Source organism: Carassius gibelio, chromosome B5 (assembly GCF_023724105.1).
Source record: "Carassius gibelio isolate Cgi1373 ecotype wild population from Czech Republic chromosome B5, carGib1.2-hapl.c, whole genome shotgun sequence".
NCBI lineage: Eukaryota > Metazoa > Chordata > Actinopteri > Cypriniformes > Cyprinidae > Carassius > Carassius gibelio.
In genome coordinates this window covers 1,616,865-1,634,426 of record NC_068400.1, presented here as the reverse complement: position 1 = coordinate 1,634,426, position 17,562 = coordinate 1,616,865, and the positions used below count along the sequence as shown (strand labels likewise).

The 17,562-nt window shown below is 48.5% G+C and overlaps 1 long non-coding RNA gene across 7 annotated transcripts in view; it reads right to left on the bottom strand.

The window, feature by feature from the left end:
• LOC127958090 (uncharacterized) overlaps window positions 1–17,562 on the bottom strand; it is a 90,127-nt gene that overhangs the window by 43,885 nt on the left and 28,680 nt on the right. For 2 of the 7 annotated variants that reach the window (XR_008153961.1, XR_008153960.1), the window contains one exon: window positions 6,657–6,852. This is a non-coding gene — a long non-coding RNA (uncharacterized LOC127958090). Of the gene's footprint in view, window positions 1–4,604; window positions 4,685–6,656; window positions 6,853–8,313; window positions 8,594–14,136; window positions 14,971–16,598; window positions 16,996–17,562 lie in introns of those variants that run through there. The other 5 variants (XR_008153965.1, XR_008153967.1, XR_008153958.1 and 2 more) reach the window with 5 other exon arrangements.

Here is a 17,562-nt window from a genome sequence, read left to right as displayed (position 1 = left end):
CTGGGGCAGCAAACGGCCAATCATGTATCTCCTTCAAGACAACCTAGCCACGCCCTAGCAACCATTAAGAGCTACCTAGTAACCTAAATCCAAAGATAGATATCTTAACATCTGAAAGACATAGAAGCATGGGGGTTGGTTTACATTGTCAAGCAGACTTTGAAGTATCATCATTGGCAGCTGAAAGGCCACTCCCTAGCAACCAACCAGAGTACCCTAGCAACCATTTTTCAAGACCAATATCTCCGCATCAGAACATTGTAGAGGCATGGGGGTTGGTTTATATTGGCGAGCAGCCTTTGGAGTATCACCATTGGCAGCTGCCAAGCCACTCCATAGCAACCAAATGGAGTACCCTAGCAACCGTTTTGCACGACCTATATCTCTGCATCAGAACATCATACAGACATGGCGGTTGGATTTTTTGACTCATGCTAGCACACTGGACTTCCAACATGCTAGTCATGCTAGCAGTGATTAGCTACATGCTAATAGTGATTAGCTAAGTGCTCAAATGGGCTAAGAACTCTATAATAACTACATAGTGACCATCTGTGACAACTACCAACCACCTAGTAACCTCATAACAACCACCCTGGTTACCATAGCAACTGCCTAGCAACCACCCCGGGTACCCTAGCAACCACATAGCAACACCCTAGCAACCGCCCCAATTACCCTAGCAACCACCCTGGGTACCTTAGCAACGGCCCTAGCAACCATCATGGGGACCCTAGCAACCACCCCGGGTACCCTAGCAACCACATAGCAACACCCTAGCAACCATCCCGATTACCCTAGCAACCACCCTGAGTACCCTAGCAACGGCCCTAGCAACCATCATGGGGACCCTAGCAACCGCCCTAGCAACCACCCCGGGTACCCTAGCAACCACATAGCAACACCCTTGCAACCACCCCGATTACCCTAGCAACCACCCTGGGTACCCTAGCAACGGCCCTAGAAACCATCATAGGGACCCTAGCAACCGCCCTAGCAACCACCCAGGGTACCCTAGCAACCACATAGCAACACCCTAGCAACCACCCTGGGTACCCTAGCAACGGCCTTAGCAACCATCAAGGGGACCCTAGCAACCGCCCTAGCAACCACCCCGGGTACCCTAGCAACCACATAGCAACACCCTAGCAACCACCCCGATTACCCTAGCAACCACCCTGGATACCCTAACAACGGCCCTAGCAACCATCATGGGGACCCTAGCAACCACCATAGCAACCAAGTGTACCTTAGCAATGGTCCTACCAACCACACCTTAGCAACAGAGGGGCGAGTTTTGCCACTGCAAGCACCACTCACATTTTCTTCAGGAAATGTACCTTCTAGTTAGTGGTGCTTGCCGGAGGCAAAGCATCACTATTACTATCTCACATACTTATTAGTGGTGCTTGCCGGAGGCAAGGCATCACTATTACTATCTCACATACTTATTATTCTTATACTTATTATTATTCTTCCGCACAAAATTTCGGCGCGTAACTAGTCCCGCAGTTTTTGTCACAGACCAACGAAACAGGCGTCAAATCGTGCGGCCTAATCGGGAATGGTGTGCTATGACTTTTATAAGCGATCGGGCGTACGATGTTCGTACACCGGGCGAAAAAACGGGCGAAAAATCGCATAGACAATGCATTGCGCCCAACTTTGACGGACCGTAACTCCGAGAGAGAATTTCGCAGAAACACGTGAATCACCACATTTGGAGAGGCTATCAGGCTGTGCGAGAGGACACCTCTCAGAGGGGTACAAGTTGTACCCCTGGGGTGCTAGAGACCCCCAAAGTTGCCCCATTGACATAGTATGGTGAGGGATCGCCCATGAAACACTGTGCTTTTCCTACTATGGGAAATTACTTAGGGATTTTGTATTGAACATAACTCTGCATCACAGTGTCATAGAGACAAGGGGGTGGGCTCATTTGAATCAGGCAACCAATCAGTCTCTCAGGATCACTGTGAATCTATCAAGCCACGCCCTAGCAACCATATAGAGCGCCATAGCAACAAGCCCCATAGACTTCCATTGAAAAAGATCAAATGAATAACTTTGGATAGAAGTGTCATAGAAACATGAGGGTGGGCTCGTTTGACTCGGGCAGCAAACGGCCAATCATGTATCACCTTCAAGACAACCTAGCCACGCCCTAGCAACCATTAAGAGCTACCTAGCAACCCAAAGTATAGTGAGATATCTTAACATCTAAAAGACATAGAAGCATGGGGGTTGGTTTATATTAGCAAGCAACCATTGGAGTATCATCATTGGCAGCTGCCAGGCCACACCCTAGCAACCAAACACAGTACCCTAGCAACCATTTTTCAATACCAATATCTCTGCATCAGAACCTCGTAGAGGCATGGGGGTTGGTTTATATTGGCGAGCAGCCTTTGGAGTATCACCATTGGCAGCTGCCAAGCCACTCCATAGCAACCAAACGGAGTACCCTAGCAACCGTTTTGCACGACCTATATCTCTGCATCAGAACATCGTAGAGACATGGCGGTTGGATTTTTTGACTCATGCTAGCAAACTGTACTTCCAACATGCTAGTCATGCTAGCAGTGATTAGCTACATGCTAATAGTGATTAGCTAAGTGCTCAAATGGGCTAAGAACTCTATAATAACTACATAGTGACCATCTGTGACAACTACCAACCACCTAGTAACATCATAGCAACCACCCAGGAGACCATAGCAACTGCCTAGCAACCAGCCAAAACACCCTAGCAACCGCCTAGCAACACCTTAGCAACCACCCCAAGTACCGTAGCAACTGCCTAGCAACCACCCAGGTTACCATAGCAACCGCCCTAGCAACCACCCCGGGTACCCTAGCAACCGCATAGCAACACCCTAGCAACCGCCCCGATTACCCTAGCAACCACCCTGGGTACCTTAGCAACGGCCCTAGCAACCATCATGGGGACCCTAGCAACCGACCTAGCAACCACCCCGGGTACCCTAGCAACCGCATAGCAACACCCTAGCAACCGCCCCGATTACCCTAGCAACCACCCTGAGTACCCTAGCAACGGCCCTAGCAACCATCATGGGGACCCTAGCAACCGCCCTAGCAACCACCCCGGGTACCCTAGCAACCACATAGCAACACCCTAGCAACCAGCCAAAACACCCTAGCAACCACCCTGGGTAACCTAGCAACGGCCCTAGCAACCATCATGGGGACCCTAGCAACCGCCCTAGCAACCACCCCGGGTACCCTAGCAACCACATAGCAACCACCCCGATTACCCTAGCAACCACCCTGAGTACCCTAGCAACGGCCCTAGCAACCATCATGGGGACCCTAGCAACCTCCCTACCAACCACCCCGGGTACCCTAGCAACCACATAGCAACACCCTAGCAACCACCCTGATTACCCTAGCAACCACCCTGGGTACCCTAGCAACGGCCCTAGTAACCATCATAGGGACCCTAGCAACCACCCTAGCAACCACCCCGGGTACCCTAGCAACCACACCTTAGCAACAGAGGGGCGAGTTTTGCCACTGCAAGCACCACTCACATTTTCTTCAGGAAATGTACCTTCTAGTTAGTGGTGCTTGCCGGAGGCAAGGCATCACTATTATTATCTCACATACTTATTATTAGTGGTGCTTGCCGGAGGCAAAGCATCACTATTATTATCTCACATACTTATTATTATTCTTACTTCTTCCGTACGATTTTCGGCGCGTAACTAGTCCCGCAGTTTTCGTCACAGACCAACGAAACAGGCGTCAAATCGTGCGCCCTAATCGGGAATGGTGTGCTATGACTTTTATAAGCGATCGGGTGTACGATGTTCGCACACCGGGCGAAAAAACGGGCGAAAAATCCCATAGACAATGCATTGCGGCCAATTTTGACGGATCGTAGCTCCGAGAGAGAATTTCGCAGAAACACGTAAATCACCACATTTGGAGAGGCTATCAGGCTGTGTGAGAACATACCCCGCAATGGGGTATAAGTTGTACCCCTGGGGCGCAAGAGACCCCCAAATTTGCCCCTAATACAAAGTATAGGGAGGGCTACTATGGGAAATTACATAGGGATTTTGCATTGAACATAACTCTGGATTATAGTGTCATAGAGACAAGGGGGTGGGCTCATTTGAATCAGGCAACCAATCAGTCTCTCAGGATCACTGTGAATCTATCAAGCCACGCCCTAGCAACCATATAGAGCGCCATAGCAACAAGCCCCATTCACTTCCATTGAAAAAGATCAAATGAATAACTTTGGATAGAAGTGTCACAGAAACATGAGGGTGGGCTCGTTTGACTCGGGCAGCAAACGGCCAATCATGTATCTCCTTCAAGACAACCTAGCCACGCCCTAGCAACCATTAAGAGCTACCTAGCAACCCAAAGTATACAGAGATATCTTAACATCTGAAAGACATAGAAGCATGGGGGTTGGTTTATATTAGCAAGCTGCCATTGGAGTATCATCATTGGCAGCTGCCAGGCCACTCCCTAGCAACCAAACACAGTACCCTAGCAACCATTTTGCAAGATCTATATCTCTGCATCAGAACATCGTAGAGGCATGGGGGTTGGTTTATATTGGCGAGCAACCTTTGGAGTATCACCATTGGCAGCTGCCAAGCCACTCCATAGCAACCAAATGGAGTACCCTAGCAACCGTTTTGCACGACCTATATCTCGGCATCAGAACATCGTACTGACATGGCGGTTGGATTTTTTGACTCATGCTAGCACACTGGACTTCCAACATGCTAGTCATGCTAGCAGTGATTAGCTACATGCTAATAGTGATTAGCTAAGTGCTCAAATGGGCTAAGAACTCTATAATAACTACATAGTGACCATCTGTGACAACTACCAACCACCAAGTAACATCATAACAACCACCCTGGTTACCATAGCAGCTGCCTAGCAACCACCCCGGGTACCCTAGCAACCACATAGCAACACCCTAGCAACCGCCCCAATTACCCTAGCAATCACCCTGGGTACCTTAGCAACGGCCCTAGCAACCATCATGGGGACCCTAGCAACCGCCCTAGCAACCACCCCGGGTACCCTAGCAACCACATAGCAACACCCTAGCAACCCCCCCGATTACCCTAGCAACCACCCTGGGTACTCTAGCAACGGCCCTAGCAACCATCATGGGGACCCTAGCAACCGCCCTAGCAACCACCCCGGGTACCCTAGCAACCACACCTTAGCAACAGAGGGGCGAGTTTTGCCACTGCAAGCACCACTCACATTTTCTTCAGGAAATGTACATTCTAGTTAGTGGTGCTTGCCGGAGGCAAGGCAACACTATTACTATCTCACATACTTATTATTATTCTTTTTCTTCTTATAGATTCCGTACAAATTTCGGCGCGTAACTAGTCCCGCAGTTTTCGTCACAGACCAACGAAACAGGCGTCAAATCGTGCGGCCTAATCGGGAATGGTGTGCTATGACTTTTATAAGCGATCGGGCGTACGATGTTCGTACACCGGGCGAAATATCGGCCGAAAAATCGCATAGACAACGCATTACGTCCAACTTTGACGGATCGTAGCTCCGAGAGAGAATTTCGCAGAAACATGTGAATCACCACATTTGGAGAGGCTATGAGGCTTTGCAAGAACATACCCTGCATTGGGGTATAAGTTGTACCCCTGGGGGGCTAGAGCCCCCCAAATTTGCCCCATACTAAGTCAATGGTGAGGGATCGCCCATGAAACAATGTGTTTTTCCTACTGTGGGAAATTACATAGGGATTTTACATTGAACATAACTATGGATCACATAGTCATAGAGACAAGGGGGTGGGCTCATTTGAATCAGGCAACCAATCAGTCTCTCAGGATCACTGTGAATCTATCAAGCCACGCCCTAGCAACCATATAGAGCGCCATAGCAACAAGCCCCATAGACTTCCATTGAAAAAGATCAAATGAATAACTTTGGATAGAAGTGTCATAGAAACATGAGGGTGGGCTCGTTTGACTCGGGCAGCAAACGGCCAATCATGTATCTCCTTCAAGACAACCTAGCCACGCCCTAGCAACCATTAAGAGCTACCTAGCAACCAAAATCCAAAGATAGATATCTTAACATCTGAAAGACATAGAAGCATGGGGGTTGGTTTATATTGTCAAGCAGACTTTGAAGTATCATCATTGGCAGCTGAAAGGCCACTCCCTAGCAACCAACCAGAGTACCCTAGCAACCATTTTTCAAGATCTATATCTCCGCATCAGTACATCGTAGAGGCATGGGGGTTGGTTTATGTTGGCAAGCAGCCTTTGGAGTATCACCATTGGCAGCTGCCAGGCCACTCCATAGCAACCAAACGGAGTACCCTAGCAACCGTTTTGCACGACCTATATCTCTGCATCAGAACATCGTACAGACATGGCGGTTGGATTTTTTGACTCATGCTAGCACACTGGACATCCAACATGCTAGTCATGCTAGCAGTGATTAGCTACATGCTAATAGTGATTAGCTAAGTGCTCAAATGGGCTAAGAACTCTATAATAACTACATAGTGACCATCTGTGACAACTACCAACCACCTAGTAACATCATAGCAACCACCCAGGAGACCATAGCAACTGCCTAGCAACCAGCCAAAACACCCTAGCAACCGCCTAGCAACACCTTAGCAACCACCCCAAGTACCGTAGCAACTGCCTAGCAACCACCCAGGTTACCATAGCAACCGCCCTAGCAACCACCCCGGGTACCCTAGCAACCACATAGCAACACCCTAGCAACCGCCCCAATTACCCTAGCAACCACCCTGGGTACCTTAGCAACGGCCCTAGCAACCATCATGGGGACCCTAGCAACCGCCCTAGCAACCACCCCGGGTACCCTAGCAACCGCATAGCAACACCCTAGCAACCGCCCTGATTACCCTAGCAACCACCCTGAGTACCCTAGCAACGGCCCTAGCAACCATCATGGGGACCCTAGCAACCGCCCTAGCAACCACCCCGGGTACCCTAGCAACCGCATAGCAAGACCCTAGCAACCATTCAGATTACCCTAGCAACCACCCTGGGTACCTTAGCAACCATCATGGGGACCCTAGCAACCGCCCTAGCAACCACCCAGGGTACCTTAGCAACCACCGTAGCAACCTCATTGCAACAACCTAGCAACAGGGCGCCGAGTTTTGCCACTGCAAGCACCACTCACATTTTCTTCAGGAAATGTACCTTCTAGTTAGTGGTGCTTGCCGGAGGCAAGGCATCACTATTACTATCTCACATACTTATTATTCTTATACTTATTATTATTCTTCCGTACAAAATTTCGGCGCGTAACTAGTCCCGCAGTTTTTGTCACAGACCAACGAAACAGGCGTCAAATCGTGCGGCCTAGTTGGGAATGGTGTGCTATGACTTTTATAAGCGATCGGGCGTACGATGTTCGTACACCGGGCGAAATAACGGCCGAAAAATCGCATAGACAATGCATTGCGGCCAACTTTGACGGTTCGTAGCTCCGAGACAGAATTTTGCAGAAACATGTGAATCACCACATTTGGAGAGGCTATGAGGCTGTGCGCGATCATACCCCGCAATGGGGTACAAGTTGCACCCCTGGGGCGAAAGAGCCCCCCAAAGTTGCCCCATTCTATGCCAATGGTGAGGGATCGCCCATGAAACAATGTGGTTTTCCTACTGTGGGAAATTACATAGGGATTTTGTATTGAACTTAACTCAGGATCACAGTGTCATAGAGACAAGGGGGTGGGCTCATTTGAATCAGGCAACCAATCGGTCTCTCAGGATCACTGTGAATCTATCAAGCCACGCCCTAGCAACCATATAGAGCGCCATAGCAACAAGCCCCATAGACTTCCATTGAAAAAGATCAAATGAATAACTTTGGATAGAAGTGTCATAGAAACATGAGGTTGGGCTCGTTTGACTCGGGCAGCAAACGGCCAATCACGAAACTCCCTCAACACTTCATAGCCACGCCCTAGCAACCATTAAGAGCTACCTAGCAACCCAAAGTATAGAGAGATATCTTAACATCTGAAAGACATAGAAGCATGGGGGTTGGTTTATATTGTCAAGCAGACTTTGAAGTATCTTCATTGGCAGCTGAAAGGCCACTCCCTAGCAACCAACCAGAGTACCCTAGCAACCATTTTTCAAGACCAATATCTCTGCATCAGAACATTGTAGAGGCATGGGGGTTGGTTTATATTGGCGAGCAGCCTTTGGAGTATCACCATTGGCAGCTGCCAAGCCACTCCATAGCAACCAAATGGAGTACCCTAGCAACCGTTTTGCACGACCTATATCTCTGCATCAGAACATCGTACAGACATGGCGGTTGGATTTTTTGACTCATGCTAGCACACTGGACTTCCAACATGCTAGTCATGCTAGCAGTGATTAGCTACATGCTAATAGTGATTAGCTAAGTGCTCAAATGGGCTAAGAACTCTATAATAACTACATAGTGACCATCTGTGACAACTACCAACCACCTAGTAACATCATAGCAACCACCCAGGAGACCATAGCAACTGCCTAGCAACCAGCCAAAACACCCTAGCAACCGCCTAGCAACACCTTAGCAACCACCCCAAGTACCGTAGCAACTGCCTAGTAACCACCCAGGTTACCATAGCAACCGCCCTAGCAACCACCCCGGGTACCCTAGCAACCACATAGCAACACCCTAGCGATAGCCCCAATTACCCTAGCAACCACCCTGAGTACCCTAGCAACGGCCCTAGCAACCATCATGGGGACCATAGCAACCGCCCTAGCAACCACCCCGGGTACCCTAGCAACCACATAGCAACACCCTAGCAACCGCCTCGATTACCCTAGCAACCACCCTGGGTACCCTAGCAACGGCCATAGCAACCATCATGGGGACCCTAGCAACCGCCCTAGCAACCACCCCGGGTACCCTAGCAACCACATAGCAACACCCTAGCAACCGCCTCGATTACCCTAGCAACCACCCTGGGTACCCTAGCAACCGCCCTAGCAACCATCATGGGGACCCTAGCAACCGCCCTAGCAACCACCCCGGGTACCCTAGCAACCACATAGCAACACCCTAGCAACCATCCCGATTACCCTAGCAACCACCCTGGGTACCTTAGCAACGGCCCTAGCAACCATCATGGGGACCCTAGCAACCGCCCTAGCAACCACCCCGGGTACCCTAGCAACCACATAGTGACACCCTAGCAACCACCCCGATTACCCTAGCAACCACCCTGGGTACCCTAGCAACGGCACTAGCAACCATCATAGGGACCCTAGCAACCACCCCGGGTACCCTAGCAACCACACCTTAGCAACAGAGGGGCGAGTTTTGCCACTGCAAGCACCACTCACATTTTCTTCAGGAAATGTACCTTCTAGTGTTACTATTACTATTCGCCTTGACAAAACTTTGGCACGCTACTCCTCCCGCATTTTTTGTCACAGACCCATGAATGAGGTGTCAAAACGTTTGGCTTATTGTGGAGAGGTGTGCTATGACTTTTCTAAGGAATCGGACTTACGATAATCGTACAGCGGGCGAAGAAAATGTGTGAAAATATCCCATTGACTTAACATTGGAAAAACTATCTGACATCATATCTTTGGATCAAAAAGTCATAGAGGCTTGGGAGAGGGCTCTTTTGACTCGGCCTATCAAGCAGTCCATAAGTATTGACATAACAACTTCATATCCATGCCCTAGCAACCAATTTTAGCCCCCTAGCAACTGCTTAACTACATTTAAGAGCTGTATCTCAGCAAAAATAACTATATAGAAACATTGGCTTGGGCTTTTTGCATTCAGGCTGGTAAATAATCTTTAAATATCACCCCATACACTATATAGTCACACCATAGCAACCATATAGAGCACCCTAGCAACCATGTAGCAATATAAATCCTTCTATCTCTGCTTCAAAACATCACACAGGCATCATGGGTGGCTACAGGGCGCAGAGTTTTGCCACTGCAAGCACCACTCACATTTTCTTCAGGAAATGTACCTTCTAGTTAGTGGTGCTTGCCGGAGGCAAAGCACTACTACTATTATCTCACATACTTATTATTATTCTGCTTCTTCTTATAGATCCGTACAAATTTCGGCGCGTAACTAGTCCCGCAGTTTTTGTCACAGACCAACGAAACAGGCGTCAAATCGTGCGGCCTATACGGGAATGGTGTGCTATGACTTTTATAAGCAATCGGGCGTACGATGTTCGTACACCGGGCGAAATAACGGCCGAAAAATCGCATAGACAATGCATTACGGCCAACTTTGACGGATCGTAGCTCCGAGAGAGAGTTTCGCAGAAACATGTGAATCACCACATTTGGAGAGGCTATGAGGCTGTGCACGATCATACCCCGCAATGGGGTATAAGTTGTACCCCTGGGGCGCAAGAGCCCCCCAAAGTTGCCCCATACTAAGCCAATGGGGAGGGATCGCCCATGAAACAATGTGTTTTTCCTACTGTGGGAAATTACACAGGGATTTTGCATTCAACATAACTATGGATCACATAGTCATAGAGACAAAGGGGTGGGCTCATTTGAATCAGGCAACCAATCAGTCTCTCAAGATCATTATGAAGCTATCAAGCCACGCCCTAGCAACCATATAGAGCACCATAGCAACAAGCTCCATAGACTTCCATTGAAAAAGTTAAAATGAATAACTTTGGATAGAAGTGTCATAGAAACATGAGGGTGGGCTCGTTTGACTCGGGCAGCAAACGGCCAATCATGCATCTCCTTCAAGACAACCTAGCCACGCCCTAGCAACCATTAAGAGCTACCTAGCAACCCAAAGTATAGAGAGATATCTTAACATCTGAAAGACATAGACGCATGGGGGTTGGTTTATATTAGCAAGGAACCATTGGAGTATCATCATTGGCAGCTGCCAGGCCACTCCCTAGCAACCAAACACAGTACCCTAGCAACCGTTTTGCAAGATCTATATCTCTGCATCAGAACATCGTAGAGGCATGGGGGTTGGTTTATATTGGCGAGCAGCCTTTGGAGTATCACCATTGGCAGCTGCCAAGCCACTCCATAGCAACCAAACGGAGTACCCTAGCAACCGTTTTGCACGACCTATATCTCTGCATCAGAACATCGTACAGACATGGCGGTTGGATTTTTTGACTCATGCTAGCACACTGGACTTCCAACATGCTAGTCATTCTAGCAGTGATTAGCTAGATGCTAATAGTGATTAGCTAAGTGCTCAAATGGGCTAAGAACTCTATAATAACTACATAGTGACCATCTGTGACAACTACCAACCACCTAGTAACATCATAGCAACCACCCAGGAGACCATAGCAACTGCCTAGCAACCAGCCAAAACACCCTAGCAACCGCCTAGCAACACCTTAGCAACCACCCCAAGTACCGTAGCAACTGCCTAGCAACCACCCAGGTTACCCTAGCAACCACCCTAGCCACCACCCTAGCAACCACCCCGGGTACCCTAGCAACCACATAGCAACACCCTAGCAAACGCCTCAATGACCCTAGCAACCACCCTGGGTCCCTTAGCAACGGCCCTAGCAACCATCATGGGGACCCTAGCAACCGCCCTAGCAACCACCCCGGGTACCCTAGCAACCACATAGCAACACCCTAGCAACCACCCCGATTACCCTAGCAACCACCCTGAGTACCCTAGCAACGGCCCTAGCAACCATCATGGGGACCCTAGCAACCGCCCTAGCAACCACCCCGGGTACCCTAGCAACCACATAGCAACACCCTAGCAACCACCCCAGTTACCCTAGCAACCACCCTGGGTACCCTAGCAACGGCCCTAGCAACCATCATGGGGACCCTAGCAACCGCCCTAGCAACCATCCCGGGTACCCTAGCAACCACATAGCAACACCCTAGCAACCACCCCGATTACCCTAGCAACCACCCTGGGTACCCTAGCAACGGCCCTAGCAACCATCATAGGGACCCTAGCAACCACCCCGGGTACCCTAGCAACCACACCTTAGCAACAGAGGGGCGAGTTTTGCCACTGCAAGCACCACTCACATTTTCTTCAGGAAATGTACCTTCTAGTGTTACTATTACTATTCGCCTTGACAAAACTTTGGCGCGCTACTCCTCCTGCATTTTTTGTCGCAGTCCCATGAATGACATGTCAAAACGTGCAGGTTATTGAAGAGAAGTGTGCTATGACTTTTCTAAGCAATCAGACGTACGATAATCGTACAGCTGGCGAAAGAAATGGGTAAAAATATCCCATAGACTTAACATTGGAAAAATTATCTGACATCATATCTTTGGTTTAGACAGACATAGAGGCTTGGAAGTGGGCTCTTTTGACTCGGCCTATCAAGCAGTCCATATGTAGTCATATAACTACTTCATAGCCACGCCCTAGCAACCAATTTTAGCACCCTAGCAACTGTTTAACCACATTTAATAGCTGTATCTCAGCAAAATAACTATATAGAAACACTTGCTAGGGTTTTTTGGATTCAGTCTGGCAAATAGTCTTTAAATATCACCCCATATACTATACAGCCACACCATAGCAACCATTTAGAGTACCCTAGCAACCATATAGCAATATAAAGTACTTATATCATCGCTCCATAACATCATACAGGCATCATGGGTGGCTACAGGGCGCAGAGTTTTGCCACTGCAAGCACCACTCACATTTTCTTCAGGAAATGTACCTTCTAGTTAGTGGTGCTTGCCGGAGGCAAAGCACTACTACTATTATCTCACATACTTAGTGGTGCTTGCCGGAGGCAAAGCATCACTATTATTATCTCACATACTTATTATTCTTATTATTATTCTTCCGTACAAATTTCGGCGCGTAACTAGTCCCGCAGTTTTCGTCACAGACCAACGAAACAGGCGTCAAATCGTGCGGCCTAATCGGGAATGGTGTGCTATGACTTTTATAAGCGATCGGGCGTACGATGTTCGTACACCGGGCGAAATATCGGCCGAAAAATCGCATAGACAACGCATTACGGCCAACTTTGACGGATCGTAGCTCCGAGAGAGAAATTCGCAGAAACATGTGAATCACCACATTTGGAGAGGCTATCAGGCTGTGCGAGAGGACACCTCTCAGAGGGGTACAAGTTGTACCCCTGGGGTGCTAGAGACCCCCAAAGTTGCCCCATTGACATAGTATGGTGAGGGATCGCCCATGAAACAATGTGCTTTTCCTACTATGGGAAATTACATAGGGATTTTGTATTCAACATAACTCAGGATCACAGTGTCATAGAGACAAGGGGGTGGGCTCATTTGAATCAGGCAACCAATCAGCCTCTCAGGATCACTGTGAATCTATCAAGCCACGCCCTAGCAACCATATAGAGCGCCATAGCAACAAGCCCCATAGACTTCCATTGAAAAAGATCAAATTAATAACTTTGCATAGAAGCGTCATAGAAACATGAGGGTGGGCTCATTTGACTCGGGCAGCAAACGGCCAATCATGTATCTCCTTCAAGACAACCTAGCCACGCCCTAGCAACCATTAAGAGCTACCTAGCAACCCACAGTATAGAGAGATATCTTAACATCTGAAAGACATAGAAGCATGGGGGTTGGTTTATATTGTCAAGCAGACTTTGAAGTATCATCATTGGCAGCTGCCAGGCCACTCCCTAGCAACCAAACACAGTACCCTAGCAACCGTTTTCCAAGATCTATATCTCCGCATCAGAACATCGTAGAGGCATGGGGGTTGGTTTATATTGGCGAGCAGCCTTAGGAGTATCACCATTGGCAGCTGCCAAGCCACTCCATAGCAACCAAATGGAGTACCCTAGCAACCGTTTTGCACGACCTATATCTCTGCATCAGAACATCGTACACTCATGGCGGTTGGATTTTTTGACTCATGCTAGCACACTGGACTTCCAACATGCTAGTCATGCTAGCAGTGATTAGCTACATGCTAATAGTGATTAGCTAAGTGCTCAAATGGGCTAAGAACTCTATAATAACTACATAGTGACCATCTGTGACAACTACCGACCACCTAGTAACATCATAGCAACCACCCAGGAGACCATAGCAACTGCCTAGCAACCAGCCAAAACACCCTAGCAACCGCCTGGCAACACCTTAGCAACCACCCCAAGTACCATAGCAACTGCCTAGCAACCACCCAGGTTACCATAGCAACCGCCCTAGCAACCACCCCGGGTACCCTAGCAACCACATAGCAGCACCCTAGCAACCACCCCAATTACCCTAGCAACCGCCCTAGCAACCACCCCGGGTACCCTAGCAACCACATAGCAACACCCTAGCAACCGCCCCGATTACCCTAGCAACCACTCTGGGTACCCTAGCAACGCCCCTAGCAACCATCATGGGGACCCTAGCAACCGCCCTAGCAACCACCCCGGGTACCCTAGCAACCACATAGCAACACCCTAGCAACCACCCCGATTACCCTAGCAACCACCCTGGATACCCTAGCAACGGCCCTAGCAACCATCATGGGGACCCTAGCAACCGCCCTAGAAACCACCCCGGGTACCCTAGCAACCAAATAGCAACACCCTAGCAACCACCCCGATTACCCTAGCAACCACCCTGGGTACCCTAGCAACGGCCCTAGCAACCATCATAGGGACCCTAGCAACCACCCCGGGTACCCTAGCAACCACACCTTAGCAACAGAGGGGCGAGTTTTGCCACTGCAAGCACCACTCACATTTTCTTCAGGAAATGTACCTTCTAGTGTTACTATTACTATTCGCCTTGACAAAACTTTGGCACGCTACTCCTCCCGCATTTTTTGTCACAGACCCATGAATGAGGTGTCAAATCGTGCGGGATATTGAGGAGAGGTGTGCTATGACTTTTCTAAGCAATCGGACTTACGATAATCGTACAGCGGGCGAAGAAAATGTGTGAAAATATCCCATTGACTTAACATTGGAAAAACTATCTGATATCATATCTTTGGATCAGAAAGTCATACAGGCTTGGTAGAGGGCTCTTTTGACTCGGCCTATCAAGCAGTACATAAGTAGTGACATAACAACTTCATATACATGCCCTAGCAACCACTTTTAGCACCCTAGCAACTGTTTAACCACATTTAATAGCTGTATCTCAGCAAAATAACTATATAGAAACGCTTGCATGGGCTTTTTAGATTCAGGCTGGCAAATAGTCTTTAAATATCACCTCATATACTATACAGCCACACCATAGCAACAATTTAGAGTACCCTAGCAACCATATAGCAATATAAAGTACTTATATCATGGCTCCACAAAATCACACAGGCATTAAGGGTGACAAAAGGGCGCCGAGTATTGCCACTGCAAGCACCACTCACATTTTCTTCAGGAAATGTACCTTCTAGTTAGTGGTGCTTGCCGGAGGCAAGGCATCACTATTATTATCTCACATACTTATTATTCTTCTTCTTCTTCTTCTTCTAGATCCGTACAAATTTCGGCACGTAACTAGTCCCGCAGTTTTCGTCACAGACCAACGAAACAGGCGTCAAATCGTGCGGCCTATACGGGAATGGTGTGCTATGACTTTTATAAGCGATCGGGCGTACGATGTTCGTACAACGGGCGAAAAATCGGGCGATCAAACCCATAGACTTAACATTGGGGTAAACTTTGACCGATCGTAGCTCCGAGAGAGAATTTCGCAGAAACACGTGAATCACCACATTTGGAGAGGCTATCAGGCTGTGCGAGAACACACCCCGCATTGGGGTATAAGTTGTACCCCTGGGGGGCTAGAGCCCCCCAAATTTGACCCTAATACAAAGTATAGGGAGGGCTACTATGGGAAATTACATAGGGATTTTGCATTTAACATAACTCTGGATTATAGTGTCATAGAGACAAGGGGGTGGGCTCATTTGAATCAGGCAACCAATCAGTCTCTCAGGATCGCTATTAAGTTATCAAGCCACGCCCTAGCAACCATAGAGAGCGCCATAGCAACAAGCTCCATAGACTTCCATTGAAAATTATAAAATGGATAACTTTGGATAGAAGTGTCATAGAAACATGAGGGTGGGCTCGTTTGACTCGGGCAGCAAACGGCCAATCATGTATCTCCTTCAAGACAACCTAGCCACGCCCTAGCAACCATTAAGAGCTACCTAGCAACCCAAAGTATAGAGAGATATCTTAACATCTGAAAGACATAGAAGCATGGGGGTTGGTTTATATTAGCAAGCAACCATTGGAGTATCATCATTGGCAGCTGCCAGGCCACTCCCTAGCAACCAAACGGAGTACCCTAGCAACCGTTTTGCAAGATCTATATCTCTGCATCAGTACATCGTAGAGGCATGGGGGTTGGTTTATATTGGCGAGCAGCCTTTGGAGTTTCATCATTGGCAGCTGCCAGGCCACTCCCTAGCAACCAAACACAGTACCCTAGCAACCGTTTTGCAAGATCTATATCTCCACATCAGAACATCTTAGACACACGGGGGTTGGTTTATATTGGCAAGCAGACTTTGGAGTATCATCATTGGCAGGTGACAAGCCACTCCATAGCAACCAAATGGAGTACCCTAGCAACCGTTTTGCACGACCTATATCTCTGCATCAGAACATCGTACAGACATGGCGGTTGGATTTTTTGACTCATGCTAGCACACTGGACTTCCAACATGCTAGTCATGCTAGCAGTGATTAGCTACATGCTAATAGTGATTAGCTAAGTGCTCAAATGGGCTAAGAACTCTATAATTACTACATAGTGACCATCTGTGACAACTACCAACCACCTAGTAACATCATAGCAACCACCCAGGAGACCATAGCAACTCCCTAGCAACCAGCCAAAACACCCTAGCAACCGCCTAGCAACACCCTAGCAACCACCCCGATTACCCTAGCAACCACCCTGGGTACCCTAGCAACGGCCCTAGCAACCATCATGGGGACCCTAGCAACCGCCCTAGCAACTACCCCGGGTACCCTAGCAACCACATAGCAACACCCTAGCAACCATCCCGATTACCCTAGCAACCACCCTGGGTACCTTAGCAACGGCCCTAGCAACCATCATGGGGACCCTAGCAACCGCCCTAGCAACCACCCCGGGTACCCTAGCAACCACATAGCAACACCCTAGCAACCATCCTGATTACCCTAGCAACCACCCTGGGTACCTTAGCAACGGCCCTAGCAACCATCATGGGGACCCTAGCAACCGCCCTAGCAACCATCCCATGTACCATAGCAACCAACCCGGGTACCCTAGCAACCACCCTAGCAACCTCATTACAACACCCTATAGCAACAGAGGGTGAGTTTTGCCACTGCAAGCACCACTCACATTTTCTTCAGGAAATGTACCTTCTAGTTAGTGGTGCTTGCCGGAGGCAAGGCATCACTATTACTATCTCACATACTTATTATTAGTGGTGCTTGCCGGAGGCAAAGCATCACTATTACTATCTCACATACTTATTATTAGTGGTGCTTGCCGGAGGCAAGGCATCACTATTACTATCTCACATACTTATTATTATTATTATTATACTAGATCCG